Below are 20,532 nucleotides of genomic sequence, written 5' to 3' on the forward strand. Positions count from 1 at the left end.
CTTAACTCCTCTCCCCGAGTAGCATTAACGAATTTCCCTGCAAGGATATTGGTGCCGCTTTGATTCAGGTGCAACCTTTTGACTTCTACAGGTTGTGTCTACACCCCGTAGAGTTCCCGGTAATCCTAGAACTGGAATCACTGCCCCCTGCACCAGTTCCTCCACCACAAGTTTAGCTGGCATATCTTCCTATTTCTGTCCTTTGCTAGTACATGGCACCAGTAGTTATCTAGAGATTACTACCTTAAATACCCTGTTTCATAACTTCACACTAACTCCCTATACTCCTTCTTCAGAATCCTCACCCCTTGTTGAACCCATTATCATTTGGGCTGACATGTAAAAACACCTCTGGCTGTTCACCCTGTTCCTCTAGAATTTTCTACAGCCACTTAGAGACATCTTGACTATGCCACCATGGAGGCAAAGCACCATCCTAGCATCTCTTCCGCAGCTTCAGAATCTCTTGCCTGTCCTACTCACTACTGAGTCTCATGTCAGTATTGTTCCTGTCTGACTGTGACCTTTCCCTCTGAGCCTCAGAGCCAGTTACAGTGCCAAAAGATTTGACCACTGCACCAGCCTCTGTTGTTATCAATAATATCCGAGGGGACATGCATGTTAGTGAGGGGAATCCTGCACTGACTTCCGACTCCCCTAATTTTTCTTGATGGTCACCCATTTATCTGAAGCCTGAACCTTGAATGCTGCCACTCAGTGAAATGCTCAGATATAAAACTCTCAGCTTTCCATTCCTATTACATCAAAATCCAGTTCCACTGCCTTGACGTTGTCTGTCAGGCACTACACTGGTGTGCAATTCCCACAGTTGTACTCATGAGGTTCCCTGACTTCACATCATGTAGGAGAAGTATTCCACTGCCCTAGCTACCTCCAGCCTGCACTGAATCAAGTACCGATGATGAGCAGCAAAAACTGAATGAGACCTGAGTCCTTTCACCAAGGCCTCAACTCCCCATTCTCCGATCATCTGCTCCAAAAGGTGACTCCACTTCTTCTTGTAAAGTTTAATGGCAGTTGGAAGATCAACACAAGGTGTATTACTACCACCTATTGAGTTGGAATGTGGAGCAAATTCTACCCACCATAAAACTCCAATAATATCAACAAGTCTTTTGCTTTTCAGAAAGTCAAATTTGCACTTCTATACATTACAATGGCAGTGATATCCTAACAAACTTTCAATGTTAAACAGTGTCTGTCCCAAAGATCTCAATTTAGCAATTAGATGTTTCCTTTGCACCTCATAGTATCTGCACTCAAGCAATATCGGCTGCACCTTTTCTTGACAAGTGCACTCCCCACAAATGCCTGTATCACGCATATTAAATCTGAACAAGGAATTAGTTAGCCTTGTATGTCCAATACATATATATATGTCACTCCTTTTAAACCCCTCTCCCAGTTGAGTTATCTGATTTTATATAAATCCCATTCTTTCTTTTCCTTATCCTACCTTTGTTGCCACAGTTATTGAATAGAATTTATTAATTATGGCTTTTACCTCTCCCTTATGCAAAGGCACCACTATTTTTATAGCCTTCGTTTTAGGTGATTGCTTGGCAAGAGTGTCTGTCACCTCATTTCCTTCAACCCCAACAAGGACAGGAGCCCGTATGATATGTATACACAAGCTTAGACCCTGCAGCCTCAATGGCTGTCCAATCTCAAGAAGAATGTCTGGCCTACAATTTGAAATACCCATCTCAATAGCTGTCAAGTCTGAGATCGAACCAGAGCACAGAAGTACATAATCAAAGCATACTTCTTCGACCCATTCCAAGACTAAATTGATAGCAACCACCTCAGACATGAATGGTGATATTTCATCTGATAGTTGTTTCTGAATAGTCACCTGAAACTTCGGAACATAGACAGAAACTCCAGAACGACCTGTCACTGGATCCTATGAAGCTTCTGTGTGGATATGTAAGAATCCATAATATCTTGCTTGTAATATTGCCAGACTTCCTGTGCTATGAATAAGCAATCACTCCTCATCTTGATTTTTCCCTGAAGGCCCAAATCAACCACAGACAAAGGGAAAAACCATGGAAAGGTGACAGAATGATGTACACTGGAATCATATTCCACATTAACCAACAGAAGATTTTGTGCCCATTCATTTCCCATCCATCCAAAATTGAAGACCTTATGAATACAGTGCTCCCAACACTCTAATAATATTGTCAATATTTGATGACCGAGACCACCTCTGACTGTCGATTGAGTAGCAGTAATTTTGTGCTGCTCTTAGTTTTTTCTCTCTCCCCCCAGTTTAAATTTTGAATTTAAAATATTTAATTGCTGATTCTTGAAGGGGAGTAATATGTCTATGTCTACGAGAAGTGGGAAGAATCCACATGAACCTACTGACAAAAGTATTGGAAAAGGAAAGATGCTGAAGGAAAGATCTGATGAAGTGCCATCATGGGCTGAAGATATCGTTCGGGCACTGAATTCAATTCAAGATCAGAACAGGGCAATTAAAGATCAACTGGAAAAGAATAATAATGAAATGAAGTTATTTCTGGGAAAACTTAAAGATGTGGAAACTCAAGTTACAAAACATGAAAAGGAATTGAAGTTAACTAAGCAAAAATTGTCTGGAAATATAACCCGTTTGGAAAAATATCAAAATAAGACTATAGACCTGGAAACTAGGTCTCGCCAAAACAATATACGAATCGTTGGATTGCAAGCAGGAGCTGAAAATGGAGACTTAACGTTTTACCTTGGTAAGCTCTTTCATAAGCTATTTCCGACTATTTTATCACAGCCGCCTGCTATTGAAAGAGCATATTGAGCGTTTACTTCGAAATTTAAAGATTCAAGCATACCAAGATTTATTCTGGTTTGTTTTCATCACTTTAAAATTAAAGATCAAATAATGCGACAGACAAGAAAACAAAGAGTTTTCAGATTCAACGAGTCTGAGCTCCGTTTTTATGAAGATTATCTGAAAGCAGTAATGGAACAAAGATCAAGCTTTGTTTTGGTAATGAAACAAGCATATGATAAGAAACTATTTCCCTCTTTGAGTTACCCGACAAGAATAAAAGTTTTTCCTCCTTATTCTTCTCCACACATTTCCTTTGACCCAAAAGCCGCACTGGATTTTGTCAGGCTGTACCTGTCACCGTCACTGATGTTACTACTGAATGAACCATCTGAAAAGCTGTTTAATTATCTGTATATTATTCACATTTCGAAAAGAAGATATATGATGTCTATTTGGATATTTCATTGAGAGATTAATAAAAGAAGATAAGAAAACCTGCTCATCATTACATCCCAATGGATTTTTTTTGGAAAGAAGATTTACAGTTCAAGTTTGACTGTTTAAGTGGCTAATTACCGGTAGGTCTTTGACTGAGAAAAGGGGATAAAAGTATTTGTTCCTTTTATCTAATATTTGGTTTGATGTTTCTTTTTGTTGTTTCTTAATTTGCTAATTGGTAGTTTTTTCCTACTAATAGGGATTCTTTTTATATATATATCTGGGAGGGTTTAGTTACTTATGATATTACTAATTAATATTTTTGTAAATTTAGTTCAGTTAAACTTTTTTTAATCTGTTTTGTTATTGCATCCTATAACTGAATTTAAAGTTTTCTTAGAGATTTAAAGCTAAACTTAAGATGGCGCTGGTTTTTCTCTCTAAGAGATTATATTATTTTGGTTCTTTTTTGTTTAATACATGATGGAATGTAAACACTCTCCTTTGTTGAGACGTTACTGTCTTTCTTGCAAGGTCATTTTATTTTTTTGTGTACTGGCTGGGGGGAGGGAGAGACGAGACCGACTGAGCGGCCCAAGGCTTTGTATTCTATCTTAGTTCACTTGCCTTTTTCTCGGGCTTTTGGGAGGGTGGGTGGGTTTAGAGTTCGGTGTATTTTCCCATTGGGTGGTTCCGGAGCATGTGTGTTTTCTATATGGTAGTATTCTTCATCACTGCCATCTTTGATAATCCCGTATTGGTATGTGTTCTGCGCATGTATAAAGTAAATTAGAATAAAATTATAGCATGGCAGTTAAACGGATTAATGTAATAAGTTGGAATGTACGTAGTTGGAATCATCCTAACAAACGAAAAAAGACTTTTAAAATTATTAATCGATTCCAACCTGATATAATTTTCACTCAGGAGACGCATATCAGGGCGGGAGATCAAAATAGGTTTCTTGGATGGTGGAATGTGTTACAGCTCCATGCTACTTCTCAGAGTAAAACTAAAGGCGTATCTATCTTTATTAAATCTAATATATTTACTCAAAAGGATATTGCATCAGATTCTAATGGTAGATTTTTAATTGTGTAAGGAGTGATTTGTAATAGAAAGGTTGTTTCGGTAAAGTTGTATGGTCCTAATTTAGATGATCCTTCTTTTTTTAAAAAAGTATTTGCTTTATTGCTGGATTTAAATGAATATGTGTTGATAATGGGTGGGGATATTAACTGTTGTTTAAATCCTATGATTGACAAGAACTCAACTAATCAGTGACTTCCAAATCATTCTGTGTCAGTTATTAACTCCTTTTTGAACGATTTTGGGTTGATCGAATTATGGAGGCATTTACACCCTGATAACAGAGAATATTCCTTTTCTGCACATGTCTAAAAAAAAAATTCGAGGATTGATTATGCTATAATTGATCCCCGCCTTTTGCCTAATGTTAAAAACTGTGAATATGACGCTATTGCTATATCTGATCATTCGCCTTTGAGTTTTTCCTTTTGAATTTGATGATGTCATTTTTGCCCGTCCACCATGGCGCATGTCTCAGACTTTATTGCAAAACTCTGATGTTATCAGTTTTATTGAAACTCAGATAAAAGAATTTTTTTCTTTTTAATGATATAGGAGGTGTGTCCAAATTAATTATATGGGATACATTCAAAGCATTTTTACGTGGTCAGATTATTTCTTATTCAGCTAAACTTAAAAAACAGACTAAAGCAGAATTAGATAAAATTTCAAAACAAATTAAAGATTTAGATAATATCTGTGCGACTTCCCCTAATATTGACTTATTTAAAGAAAGGGTGGAACTTCCATCACAATATAACCTATTATTAACTCATCCAATTGAAGGTTATCTACTTAAGTTAAAGAGCCAATTTTTTATGTTTGGAGAAAAAAATAATAAACTACTTGCATCTCAATTAAAACCGGCTGGAGCCAAAAGAGAAATTTTGAAAATTCGTAGAAAGGATGGTACCCTGGCTTGGGAATATGAAGAAATTAATGAGATTATTATTCCCAAGAATACGTACCATTGCTGTTCCACTGTCTTTTCTGCTAGGATATCCGTCCATTTAACTTTGGCCAGCTCCTCCCTCATGGCTCCATAGTCTCCTTTGTTCAACTGCAACACTGACACCTCCTATCTGCTCTTATCCTTCTCAAATTGCAGATAAAAACTTATCATATTATGGTCACTACCTCCTAATAGCTCCTTTACTTCAAGATCGCTTATCAATTCCTGTTCATTACACAACACTAAATCCAGAATAGCCTTGTCCCTGGTCGGCTCTTGTACAAGCTGTTCCAAGAATGCATCCCGTAGGCACTCTACAAACTCCCTATCCTGGGGTCCAGCACCAACCTGATTCTCCCAGTTCACTTGCATTCTGAAATCCCCCATAACTACTGTGACATTACCTTTGCCACATGCCAATGTTAACTCCCTATTCAACTTGCATCCAATATCCATGCTACTGTTTGGGGGCCTGCAGACAACACCCATTAGGGTCTTTTTGCCCTTACTGTTCCTCAGTTCTGTCCATTGAGACTCTACTTCTCCTGATCCTATGTCCCCCCTTGCAGAGGACTGAATCTCATTCCTCACCAACAGGGCCACCCCACCCCCTCTGCCCACATTTCTGTCCCTACGATAGTACGTATACCCTTGTGCATTCATTTCCCAGGTCTGATCTCCCTGCAGCCATGTCTCCGTTATCCCAACAACATCATAGTTACCCATTCGCACCTGAGCTTCAAGCTCATCTGCCTTATTTCTGACACTTCGTGCATTCAGATATAGAATTTATAGCCCATTTCTCCGCTCTCTGTTTAAATCGCTGCCTATTGTGCTTAGCCCAGCTCCCCGAACTCCCATCGGGCTATACGCCCCTTGAATTTTGTTATCCTTCCTAAATCTACTTATTCTTTCTGCACATTTAACTCCATGTTCCGTCACACCATCCCTCTGTACATGTGTCCTCCTTATCACTTGTTCCGCCTCACCTTTCTCTACTATACATTTAATATTCTGGAACAGTGTAGTCCCCACCTGTCCTTTATTCTTCATCTCACTATCCTCTCTCGTATTCTGGATCCCTGCTCCCTGCAAATTTAGTTTAAACACCCCCGAGAAGCACTAGCAAATTTTCCTGGAAGAATGTTAGTACTGCTTCAGTTCAGTTGTAAGCCGGCCCATTGGAACAGATCCCACCTTCCGTGGAACAAAGCCCAATTATCTAAAAACCTGAAGCCCTCCCTCCTGCACCATCCTCTCAGCCACGTATTAATCTGTATAATCCTTCTGTTCCTCGCCTCACTCGCACGTGGCACAGGTAGCAATCCTGAGATTATTACCTTGGAGGTCCTGCCCTTCAGCTTTGCACGTAACTCCCTGAACTCACTACGCAGGACCCTCTCACTCATCCTACCCACGTCATTGGTCCCTACATGGACCACAACATCTGGGTTCTTGCCCTCCCTCTCGAGAATAACCTGCACCCGATCTGAGATGTCCCAGACCCCGGCACCAGGGAGGCAACATACCATCCGAGATTCCCGATCTTCCCCACAAAATCTCCTATCTGCCCCCCTGACTATTGATTCCCCTATCACTACCGCTCTCTTTTCTTCCCTCCTCCCCTTCTTACTTGAGGGTCCAACCTCAGTGCCAGAGACAGGAACCAGCAACTAGTTCCTGGTAGGTCATCCCCACCAACAGTATCCAAAACGGTATACTTATTGGTGATGGGAACGGCCACAGGGGTGCTCTGTTCTGTCTGTCTGCTCCCCCCTTTGGGTGGAGACACTTGATTAAATGTCATTGAGGCTGGGAGAAACAGGTCAACATTGAGGAACTAAGTTCATTCAGTTAGAACCAATGGGCAGGCCATGTGTTCCCATGTCCAATAGCAGAATCAGAGCACACAGAAGCCAAGTATAGATGGTGCAAGGAGCTGAATATGGGATACCAGTGAGCAGACTGAGCAAAATTAGGCAATTCAGCCCATCAAGTCTGCTCCGCCATTCCATCATGGCTGATGGCTCTGCCGGATCCCACTCAACCCCATACACCTGCCTTCTGGCCAATCCCTTGATGCCCTGACCAATCACAAATCTGATGTGAGAAGGAGATGTATTTTTGTGGATAGTTGAATCTGAGAAGGAGGCAGCAAAGTCCCTCATGTTTGACTGGGTCAAAGGCTTTCATGAGGTCAGGAAGGCTATCCATATCGTTGTTTCCATTGCTTATAGTTTTCCCAGAGTTTTCACTTGGAGCACACAGTGTCTACTGTTTCCTGAAGGATGGAAACCGCACTGGGATTTGGGGATCAGTTCTTGAGCCATTGGGAGGAAAAGGATCCTGTTAAGAACCAGGTAAGGAGAATCTGATGATGGCTATCACTCTGGCAACAGCTGGGAGACCTGTTGGCAGTAACGATGATCGTGTTTCTCTTTTCTCAGAGAGTGGCTGCCAGTCAGGTGGGTCCAGTATAGAATTAAGATCAGTACAGTATCGGAACAGATCTTTCTATTCCTAATGTCTGTATCACTCATGATTCTGAATTAAACTAAATCTCTTTGGCATTTAAAGGTACACATTCCTAAACTCCCTGCATATTCTTGTGTCTTACAGCCTCTTAAATGCTATAATGATATTGACTTCCACTCCTATACATGGCAGCCAGTACCAGGCACCTACCTTTTTCAGTGTCTAATACTTATCCCACACATTGCTTTTAAATCTTCCTCTTCGCACCTTAAATGCATGCCTTCTCATAAAGTCATAAAGTCACTGAGGCATAGAGCCATATAGCACAGATAACGGCTTTTGAGCTGTTTAGTCCACATTGATCTTATATTCTGCCTCGTTCCATCTACCATAGCTCTCTGTACCTCTCTCAAAGTACATTCATTATCAATGGATGTATACATTATACTACCTTGAGATTTATCTCTTTACAGGCAGCCACGAAACAAAAAAACCCAAAGGAACTCATTAAAAAAAACTGTCAAACACCCAATGTGCAAAGCAAAAAAAAAAAGTCATGTAAACAATAAATGGAAGCAAATAATGTTCTGAACTGAAATCCACAAAGTAAGTCCGTCCATAGATCTTTAGTTCAGCGCAGAGTGGAGACACGAGCTGTAACTGTTGCGTTTGGCTTCCATACATCACGTTCACTTTCAGATGGCCTTTGGGAGACACTTTTTCACCTGTGTAGGTCTTTAGCATCACTGTTTTCTCTGTTAGTATCTTAGATAACAGTCTGTTGTAGTCAGCCTCTGGTATTAGAGACAAGGCTGACTCTGTATCCAGCTCCATTTGCAGTTTTACGCCAGACACATCTATTGTGATCCAGATGATTTTGTGATCTGCTTCAGCTATACTATGCAGTTCTAGGCATGGCAGTTCACCTTTGTCAGACTCTATGTTGTCTGATTCTGTTTCACATTTGGGTACTTTATGTATTTGCTTAGTTTTGTGTTTGAAACTTTTCACTCAGTTATGCTTGTCTGCCTTTCACATGCTATAGGGTCTTATCTGTGACACTTTGTGTAAACTTTTTCTTTGATCCAACAGTCACTTGCATCATGGGAGGATCTGCTACAGCAATAAAATATTGGGGATGTCACGTGATGACGTAGGATCGAGACGCTGGAACCCAGCCCTCCCGTAAAAAATCAATAAATCAATGTTTAAATGAAGAAAAATTAGCCAATGCTTTCATAAGGTTACTTATAAATTACTCTGGATTGTTTTAAGCTATGCCTCATAGACAGAGGACGAAGAAAAATACTACCGCGAAGACAGCTCAAGTTCGAAAAGAATCAAGGCCTACTTCTACCGAAGAACCGCTGACTCAGGTACAACACACTACTGGCGAAACAGAACAGGAAACTGCAGCAACATCGGCCATTTCGAAAGGAAAAGATCAACGAGAACTGCGCAAGCGTAAAGGAGCGAGCATGCACAAACGAGAGCAACAAAAACTACAAATCCCAACAGCGACTTCAACTGAAAGTGACAGCGACTCTGAGAGAGAATCAGACTCTCTGGATAAATCAGGTGAAGATGGAGATGAGAATTCCTCTGAAAATATACAAAAGACTTTGAGGCAAATAATGCATAAACTAAATGCATTAAAAGTAATTAAAAGTAACCAAAAAGTAATTAAAGAAAAAATAATGAGTATGGAGGCTATGTTTGATAATATGACAAAGAAACAAGAAAAAATGGAAAAGAAAATTACAGATTTGGAAATTAAAATGGAAGACATGGATGGAAGAATGAAGGAAATGGAAGTTGATAATATTGCCTGGACATCAGAAAGAAAACAACTCGTGGAAAAAATTGATAAACTTGAAAATTTTAGTAGATGTAACAATATTAAAATTGTTGGACTTAAAGAAGGTATTGAAGGAGAAGACCCAATAAAATTTTTTCAAAAATGGATCCCTGAAAAATTGGAAATGGGGGAAGAAATTTCAATTGAGATTGAAAGGGTGCACAGAGCTTTAAGACCAAGATCTCAAGATGAACAAAACCCGCTATCAATTTTGATAAGATGTTTAAGATACCAGGATAAAGAAAAGATTTTGAGGGCGGCTGCCCAAGGTGCCAAAAGAAGAAAGGGTCCATTGATGATAGCAGAGAAACCAGTTCTTTTTTATCCTGATATAAGTTATAACCTTTTGAAGAGAAAGAATTTAATTCAGCAAAAAAGTCTTATGGGAAAAAGTTTATAAATTTTTAATGCGCCACCCAGCAACATTGATAATTTTTCTGGAAGAGGGAAAAATTTTTTTTTCCGATTATCGAGACGCAGAGGTGTTCGCACAAAAACTTCCATCTACTCACTAATTAAACGTAGAGACTTATAAACGTAATGGTTAAAGACGAAGACAGAGACAGCGAATGGAACTGATGGACATTTAAGGATGATACAAGGGAGAAAAGTAAAATTTTAGAAATGTTAATTGAGAAGAATATGTTTTTTTTCCTTTTCTTATATATACACTTTTTACGTTGCGGGGGGGATGGGGAGCTTTGAATCAGTTACTACGGGATTCACGTGTGTAATCATGGCGATTGCCATGTCCCGTACAACAGAGGGGGGTAATGTTGTGTTTTTTTTCTTTCACAACATTAGTAGGGGGGTATTTTGTTTTTTTCCTTATACTCTATTTTTCTTTTACTTTTTTGCCTGGATGATTGGTGGGGACACACATAGCAACATGGAGACTTCTAAAAAGATTTCCCAGGATACCATGAAAGTTGAAAGATTAGGTATTATTATAGATTGGAGTAACATAATTAAAAATAATGACTAATTTATTGAATTTTTAAAGTTTTAATGTTAATGGGCTTAATGGACCAGTAAAAAGAAAAAGAATTTTAACATATATTAAAAAAATGAAAATAGATATAGCTTTCCTACAAGAAACTCATTTAACGGACATAGAACATCAGAAATTAAAAAGAGACTGGGTTGGAAATGTTATTGCAGCTTCATTTAACTCAAAGGCGAGAGGAGTTGCAATATTGGTTAATAAAAACTTACCAATTAAAATACAAAATGTATTAATTGACTCGGCAGGAAGATATTTAATTATATATTGTCAAATTTTTTCAGAACTATGGACTCTTATGAATATTTATGCACCAAATGAAAATGATGTAAAATTTATACAGGAGGTCTTTTTGAATTTGGCTAATGCACATGATAAAATATTAATAGGTGGAGATTTTAATTTTTGTCTAGATCCAGTTTTAGATAGATCAATAAAGGCTATTACAAAATCAAAAGTAGTAAAACTAACTCTATCATTGATGAAAGACCTAAATTTGATTGATATATGGAGAAGAATCAATCCAAAAGAAAGAGATTATTCATTTTATTCAAATAGACATAAAACATATTCAAGGATAGATTTTTTCTTATTATCAACGAATATTCAAGATAGAGTGAAAAATGTGGAATATAAAGCAAGAATATTGTCTGATCACTCTCCTTTAATAATGACAATGATAATGATAGATAAAGAGGAATCAATTTATAGATGGAGATTTAACTCAATTTTACTAAAACGTCAGGATTTTTGTGATTTTATGAAAAAACAGATTCAGTTCTTTTTAGATACAAATTTACATTCAGTTGATGATAAATTTATATTGTGGGAAGCAATGAAGGCATATTTGAGAGGTTAGATAATAAGTTATACTTCTAAAATTAAGAAGGAATATATGATAGAAATAGATCAATTGGAAAAAGAGATTATAAAATTAGAAAAAGAATCTCAAAGAAATATGACAGAAGAAAAACGAAGACAACTTATCAATAAGAAGTTAAAATATAATACACTCCAGACATATCGAACAGAAAAAGCAATTATGAGAACTAAACAGAGATATTATGAACTAGGTGAAAGATCACATAAGGTCCTTGCATGGCAGTTAAAAACAGATCAGGTTTCTAAAACAATAAATGCAATCCGAACAAAAGTGAATAAAGTTACTTATAAGCCTCTAGAAATTAATGAGGCTTTTAAGAACTTTTATTCTGAGTTGTATAAATCAGAATCAAAAAATAATGATGTTAAGATAGAAAGATTTTTAGCACAGATAACTCTTCCAAAATTAGATATGGAAGAACAGAAGGGATTAGGTATGCCTTTTACAGTGAAGGAGGTTGAAGAAGCTCTAGGATCACTTCAAAGTAACAAATCCCCAGGAGAAGATGGTTTTCCACCTGAATTTTATAAAAAGTTTAAAGATTTATTAATTTCTCCCTTTATGGAGTTAATACATCAAGCGGAAAGAACGCATAGACTTCCAGAATCTTTTTCAACAGCTGTTTTAATAGTATTGCCAAAAAAAGATAGAGACCTTTTAAAACCAGCATCATATAGACCTATTTCTTTATTAAATACTGATTATAAAATAATAGCAAAAATCTTATCTAATAGATTATCTAAATGCTTACCAAAATTAGTGCATATGGATCAAACAGGATTTATCAAAAATAGACAATCGGCAGATAATGTAACCCGGTTAATTAGTATAATCCATTTAGTGCAAAAGAGGGAGGAAATGAGTGTGGCAGTTGCTTTAGATGCAGAAAAAGCATTTGATAGATTGGAATGGGATTTTTTATTTAAGGTATTGGAAAAATATGGATTAGGCACATCATTTATAAGATGGATTAAAACCTTAAATACTAATCCCAAAGCTAAAGTAGTGACAAATGGTCAAATTTCGACACCATTTCAGTTAACAAGATCAACTAGGCAAGGTTGTCCATTATCACCTGCTTTGTTTGTGTTGGCAATAGAGCCATTAGCTGAATTAATTAGAATGGACCCAGATATTAAGGGTTTCAGAGTTAATCAGGAAGAATATAAGATTAATTTATTTGCTGATGATGTTCTACTTTATTTAACAGATCCATTACATTCATTAGGTAAATTATCTTATAGATTAGAAGAATATGGGAAAATATCAGGTTATAAAGTAAATTGGGATAAAAGTGAAATTTTACCTCTTACTAATGGAGACTATAGTCAATGTCGATTAATAACTCAATTTAGATGGCCGGCAAATGGTATAAAATATTTAGGTATAAGAGTTGACAATGACATAAAAAACTTATACAAATTAAACTATTCACCACTTTTGAAAAAAATTCAGGAGGATCTTGATAAATGGATGGCATTACCAATAACATTAGTAGGTAGAGTAAATACTATAAAAATGAATATATTCCCTAGACTACAATATTTATTTCAATCATTACCAATACAATTACCCCAGAAGTTTTTTCAAGAGATAAACAAATATGTGAGGAAGTTTCTCTGGAAAGGTAAGATGTCAAGAATATCGTTGGAAAAATTGACATGGAAATTTGATCTAGGAGGGTTACAACTTCCAAATTTCAAGAATTATTATAAAGCAAATCAACTTAGATTTATTGCATCTTTTTTTGAGAAAGATAAACCGGCATGGATTAGAATAGAACTAGACAAAATAGGAGAAAATGTACCAGAAGATTTTATATATAAATGGGAATCTAAATGGATACGGGAAAAGAAAGAATCTCCTATATTAAAACATTTGATTGATTTATGGAATAAGATAAGTGTTGATGATGAGACAAAAAAATCTTTATTAGCAAAGAGATCTTTAATTCAAAATAGACTTATTCCTTTTACAATGGACAATCAACTTTTATATAATTGGTTTCAAAAAGGGATTAAATACATAGGAGACTGTTTTGAAGGAGGTATATTAATGTCATTCGATCAATTAAAGAATAAATATAAAGTATCAAATAACACTTTATTTTGTTACTTTCAATTAAGGGCTTATATAAGAGAAAAACTAGGTCAAACAATGTTATTGCCGAAATCTAAAGAAATAGAAATTTTAATTCAAAAAGGAAATATTAAAAAATTTATATCTTGTATGTATAATTTGATTCAAAAACAGGCAACTAAACAAGGAGTCCATAAGTCAAGACAAAAATGGGAAAGTGATTTGAATATTAAAATTGAAGAAACAAATTGGTCAAGACTATGTCTTGATAGTATGACAAATACAATAAATGTTCGGTTAAGATTAGTGCAATATAACTTTTTACATCAATTATATATTACACCACAAAAAATAAATAAATTAAATTCAAGTTTACCTGATCAGTGTTTCCGATGTAAACAAGAAACTGGTACATTTTTACATTCTACATGGTCTTGTTCTAAAATTCAACCTTTTTGGACAAATTTAAGACTTTTATTGGAACAAATTACGGGAATAAAACTTCCTCATAATCCAATATTACTTTTACTAGGTGATATTGAAGGGACAAAACTGAAACTCAAACTCAATAAATATCAGAAAGAATTCATAAGAATTGCACTGGCTGTAGCCAAAAAGGCTATTGCAATTACTTGGAAATCAGATACATATTTAAGTATAGATTGTTGGAAAAAAGAAATCTATGGCTGTATTCCATTAGAAAAAATTACTTATAATTTAAGAGATAAATATGAAACATTTTTGAAAATCTGGGGCCCTTATTTACAAAAGATAGGATTAAATATATAGGTGCTCTGAAGAGGAAATTAATGGTTACTTGGGGAAAGAAGTAAATATATACACTAAAGTTATTAAGAACTCCATGGAGCATGTGGAGACCTTCCAACAACCAGGCACTCTTTCTTTCTTTTTTTTCTTTCTTTCTTAATTTTTTTTATATAGGGAAGTTAGGGGGGAGGGGTTAAGGGGAGGGGGGAAGGGACACATACTTTTTTTTTCTACACTTGTAATCATTTAAAAATGCAATTAAATAAAATTTAAAAAAAATAAAATAAAAAAAAAATAAAATATTTGGTTTTTTGCACCATTCAGGGACATCTTGTGCATTTCACCTTCTAACATCTTTTTCTTGAATTCTGCTGCTTCCTTTGCTGCAGTCTCTACCAATATTGCAATGGTCAATGCCCATTCTAAGATCAGGTCTCTTTCTGACAGTAGCCTCATTTGAGTGCTTTGACTATGCAAACCACACACCAGCCTGTCCCTTATTGAATCAGGAAGCCCATCTGCAAAGTCACAGTATTGGGAAAGCTCGCACAGTTCTGCAATGATTTCAGAAATGCTTTCCCCCTTTGTCTGGTTCCTTCTGTAAAATCTAAACCTCACAGCTTGTACCAGCAGTTTAGGGCTCAAGTGATTTTTTATAATTGTAACAATTTTGTCAAACATCTTGCTTGCTGGCTTTTCAGGAGTTACTATGTTGCACAAGAGACTGTACATTTTAACACCATTAACTGGGAAGAGTGGCGGCTTTCTTTTGCTCATCCATGTCAATCGCCTTACACAACAGTTTTGATATACGAGGGGTGATTGATAAGTTTGTGGCCTAGGGTAGAAGGAGTCAATTTTAGAAAACCTAGCACATTTACTTTTCAACGTAGTCCCCTCCTACATTTGCACACACAGTCCAGTGGTCATGGAGCATACGGATCTTGGAACTCCAGAATGTGTCCACAGCATGGGTGATTGATAAGTTTGTGGCTTATTATCCAGAAAGTTTAAAGTTAATAACTTATCTCCTTCTACCTTAGGTCATGAACTTCTCAATCACCCCTGGTGAGTTATTAACATCAAACTTCCTGCAATCACTCAAAGAGCTGAGCTGCATGAGCATGTAACGAGAGCTGTATATCCCTCAGATCTATTTTTAATCTTTCTCTTCTCACCATAAACCTATGTTTTCTAGTTTTAGGTCCCAGTCCCTGAGAACAAGACTGACCTCTCATCTTATATATGCCCCTCGTGTATTTTATAAACCTCTATAAGATCACCCTTCACCCTCCTATGTTTCTGAGAAGTGTCCCAGCCTATTCAGTCTCTCATTATAAATCAAGCCCTCCAGTCCCAGTAACATCCTCAAGAATCTTTACTGCATGCTCTCTAGCTTAATTACATCCTTCTAATATCCTAGTAACTGGAAGTGCACACAGTATTCCAAGTGTGGTCCAACCAGCATCTTGCATGACTGTAACATGATGTCCCAAATCTTGTAATCAATGGCCTTACGAATGAAAGTAAGAGTGCCATATGTCTTCTTCATCAATCTGTCTATCCGTGTTTCTATTTTCAGAGAACTATGTACCTGTTTCCCATTATACAGCACTTTCCAGAGGTGTACAATGGTCTATGTAAGTCCTGCCCTAGTTTAACATAACAACGTTCAACACCTTTGCCTTGTCAGAGTTAAATTCCAGTTGCCATTCTCTGGCTGTTTTCCCAAGTTGGTCCATATTTATTTTCAATCCTCTTCACTGCTCATACACCACCAATATGAAGATTGTCTGCAAACTTATCAACCATGTTAACAATATTGTCATTCATATCATTAATATAGATTACAAGCACAAGTAGATGCAGCAAAGATCCCTGCAGTACACTGCTAGTCATGGCGTCAGTTCTGCAAAATAACATTCTGCTTCTTCCATGAAGCCAGTTTTGTTTCTATTTGGCTGTATCATCCTGAATTAATGTGACATATTCTTCAAAATCAGCCTGCCATGTAGTACTTTATCAATAAGCAGGATAGACCAGGGAGAAAGGAGAGAAATTCTGCAGATGTTAGAAGCAACACACTAAATGCTGGAGGAACTCAGCAGTCCAGGGAGAATCAATGGAAAAGCGTTCAGTCGATGTTTTGGGCTGAGTCCCTTTATCAGGACTGGAGAAAAAATGATGAGGAGTCAAAATAAGAAGGTGGGGAGATGGGTAGGGATGAAATAAAGAGCTGGGAAGTTGATTGGTGAAAGAGATAAAGAGCTGGAGAAAGCGGAATCTGATAGGAGAAGATAGGAAGTCATGGAAGAAAGAAAAGGGAGAGGAACACCAGAGTGAAGTAATGGGTAGGTAAGGAGATAAGGTGAGAGAGGGAAATTGGAATGGGGAATGGTTGGAGGGGCTTTACCGAGTTCATGCCATCAGGGTGCAGGCTACCCAGACAAAATATAAGGTGTTGCTCTTCCAACCTCAGTGTGGCCTCATCGCGACAGTAGAGGAGGCCATGAACTGTCATGTCGGAATGGGAATGGGAAGTGGAATTAAAATGGGTGGCTACTGGGAGATCCTGTTTTTTCTAGCAGATGGAGTGTAGGTGCTTAGTGAAGCGGTCTCCCAATCTGCGTCGGGTCTCTTGTATATACAGGAGGCCAAACTGGGAGCACCGGATACAGTAGATGACCCCTATAAACTCCTATAAACTCCTATAAATGTCTCCTCACCTGGAAGGGCAGTTTAGGATATTGAATTGTAGTGAGGGAGGATGGGTAGGGGTGGGTGTAGCACTTGTTCTGCTTGCAAGGATAAGTGCCAGGAGGGAGATCAGTGGGGAAGGACAAATGGACACGGGAGTCGTGCAGGGAGCACTCCCTGCGGAAAGCAGACAGTGGGAGCAAGGGAAAGATATACTTCGTGGTGGGATCCTGTGGAGATCGTGGAAGTTATAGAGAAAAATGTGCTGGACATGGAGGCCAGTGGGGTGGTAGGTGAGGACAAGAGGAACTCTATCCCTGGTGGGGTGGCGGGAGGATGGGGTGAGGGTAGACTTGCACGAAATGGAAGAGATGCGGTTGAGGGCAGTGTTGATGGTGGAGGAAGGGATGACCCTTTCTTTGAAGAAAGAGCATGTCTGACCAGGGAGAGTCAGTAGATGTCATTTACTTTGATTTTCAGAAGCCTTTGACAAGGTGCTACACATGAGGCTGCTGAACAAGAAAAAAGGCCCATGGTATTACAGGAAAGACTCCAGCACGGACAGAAGATTGGCTGACTGGCAGGAGGTAAAGAGTGGGAATAAAGTGGGAAACACAAAGTACACTGCAGATGCTGTGTTCAAATCAAGAGGTGCAAAAGCTGGATGAACTCAGCAGGTCGGGCAGCACAAACTGACGAAGGGTCTCAAACCGAAACGTTGACTGCTTCTTCCAACGGATGCTGCCCGACCTGCTGAGTTCATCCAGCTTTTTTGTACGTCTGGAATAAAGTGGGCCTTTTCTGGTTGGCTGCCAGTGACCAGTGGTGCTTGCAGGGAGTTGGTATTGGATCCACACGTTTTCCTATTGCATGTTAATAATCTGGATGATGGAATTATTGGTTTTGAGGCCACGTTTGTAGGTGAAACAAAGATAGTTGGAAGGGCAGGTGGTGTTAAGGAAGCACGGAGTCTGCAGAAGAACTTGGACAGATGAGGATAATAGGCAAAGAACTGGCAGTTAGAATACAGTGCAGAGAAATGTATGCTCATGCACATTGGTAGAAGGAATAAAGGTGTAGACTATTTTCTAAACAGGGAACAAATGGACTCGGGAGCCTAGCACAGGATCCTGCAAGGGTTAACTTGCAGGTTGAGTTGGTCGTAAGGAATGCAAAAGGAATATTTGTGTTCGTTTCCAGAGGACTAAAATATAAAAGTTAGGATGTAATTCCAAGGTTTTATCGGGCATTGGTCTGACTGCATTTGAAGTACTGTGAGCAGATTTGCCCCTATATCTAGGAAAGGGTGTGTTGACATTGGAGATAATCCAGATGAAGTTTACGAGAATGATCCCTAGATTGAAAGAGTTGTATGAAGAGCATTTGATGGCTCTGGGCCTGTACTCGTTGACCTTTAGAAGAAGGAGGAGGTATCCCATTGAAACCTTCTGAATATTGAAAAGCCTGGATAGAAAAGATCTGGAGAGGATATTTCTAATAGTGTCAGAGTCTAGCATCAGAGGGCACAACCTCAGAGTATAAAGACATCCCTTTAAAACTGAGATGAGGCCGAGTTTCTTTAGCCAGAGGGGGGATGGGAAATTCATTGCCACAGGCAGCTGTGGAAGCCAATTCATTGGGTATATTTAAAGTAGTGATAGATAGGTTCTTGATTAGTAAGGGCATCAAAGGTTATGGGGAGAAGGTAGGAGAATGGTGTTGAGAGAGAAAATAAATGAACTATGATGTAACAGAAGCGATATCTAGAATGTTCTAATTTGGATCCTAGGTTTTATTTTCTTATCATCCAGTGACATTAACTCCAGTAGAACCATAGAACATTACAGCACAGAAACAGGCCTTTTGGCCCTCCTTGGCTGTGTCGAACCATTTTTCTGCCTAGTCCCACTGAGCTGCAGCTGGTCCATATCCCTCCATACACCTCTCATGCATGTACCTGTCCAAGTTTTTCTTAAATGTTAAAAGTGAGCCTGCATTTACCACTTCATCTGGCAGCTCATTCCACACTCCCACCACTCTCTGTGTGAAGAAGCTCCCCCCCACCAATGTTCCCTTTAAACTTTTCCCCCTTCGCACTCAATCCATGTCCTCTGGTTTTTTTCTCCCCTAGCCTCAGTGGAAAAAGCCTGCTTGCATTCACTCTATCTATACCATCATAATTTTATACACCTCTGTCAAATCACCCCTTATTCTCCTACACTCCAGGGAATAAAGCCCTAACCTATTCAACCTTTCTCTGTAACTCAGTTTCTCAAGAGCTGGCAACATCCTGGTTAACCTTCTCTGCACTCTTTCAATCTTATTAATATCCTTCCTGTAATTTGGTGACCAAAACTGCATACGATCAGACATGGTCAGATTATTCCCTTAAATCCGTCAATAATCTTCAATCACTCTTGAACTTTCCTTTTATGTATGGGATACGGCTAACTACAACTCTCCAATCTGTAGTGTAGACCAGCAGTACACCAGCCACATCTCCCCATGTAGTGATAGTTGGAATCCAGTTCTTCAACAGCTGCCTGTGTCTGGGCCCGAGAATTCGCTCCAGCATCCCACCGGCCGTTCGTGCCCTCCCGATTGATTGACTTCCTACGCACATACCTGCCAGTTGGAAAGCCATGATGGAAAATGCTATTTGTTAAGCTTTTTTTCCCCATTCTCCAATTTAAGATTGCTAGCACCTGCTTTCTGTAAGGTGGATATGTTCCGAAGCATCCTTAACCATATCCCTTAATTCCTTGGCTTCCATGCAATTTTTCATGGTAAATGCAGGTAAGAATTATTAAATTAAGATCTCACCCATCCTTGGTGGCTCCACATATAGATAACCACATTGAACTTATGATGACCTATTCTCCCACTAGTTACTCTTTGGCATTTAGTATTCTTATGGGAACTCTTAGGATTCTTCTTTATGTTATCTGACAGATCTACCTCATGATCTCTTTAACCCCTACTGATATTAGGGAAGTCATCAATCTCTTGTACTTCTCAACGCCTTCACTCGACCCTATATAGCTGCCTATATGTGTCATATTCTTTTATACCTAACAAGAGCCTTAGTATCAACTGGGGCTCTTTGCCAAATTTGCTTTCCTCTCCAATAGGTCCTCAAGCTGTCTTGAAGTTTTCATATCTCACTTTTAAAAGCCTTCCACCTGCTAGCTGTCCCTGCAAACAGTCTCTGCTAGTCAACCTTCACAAGTCCACATCTAATGCCTTCAAATTTACCTTGCCCCAATCTAGGAGTAGTGAACCACTCTGAACTTTTATGATCTTAGGATATGCTTTCATAAGCCCATGAATTTGCCCATCTTAATGTGCTTTAAGATCACCAGCATCTACTTTTAAGTAATGTAGATATGTTCCAAGACATCCTATTCATATCCCTTAATTCCTTAGTTTCTGTGTCCTTTTCCACAGAAAATACAGGTATGAACAATTAACTTAAGACCTCACCTGT

General features: G+C 38.3%; 1 pseudogene; it reads right to left on the minus strand.

Moving 5' to 3' along the window:
• Positions 1-19,452: 19,452 nt before the first annotated feature.
• On the minus strand, positions 19,453-19,620 carry LOC140732771 (cytochrome b-c1 complex subunit 10 pseudogene; annotated as a pseudogene).
• Positions 19,621-20,532: the final 912 nt, after the last annotated feature.

This window comes from Hemitrygon akajei, chromosome 9 (assembly GCF_048418815.1).
Source record: "Hemitrygon akajei chromosome 9, sHemAka1.3, whole genome shotgun sequence".
NCBI lineage: Eukaryota > Metazoa > Chordata > Chondrichthyes > Myliobatiformes > Dasyatidae > Hemitrygon > Hemitrygon akajei.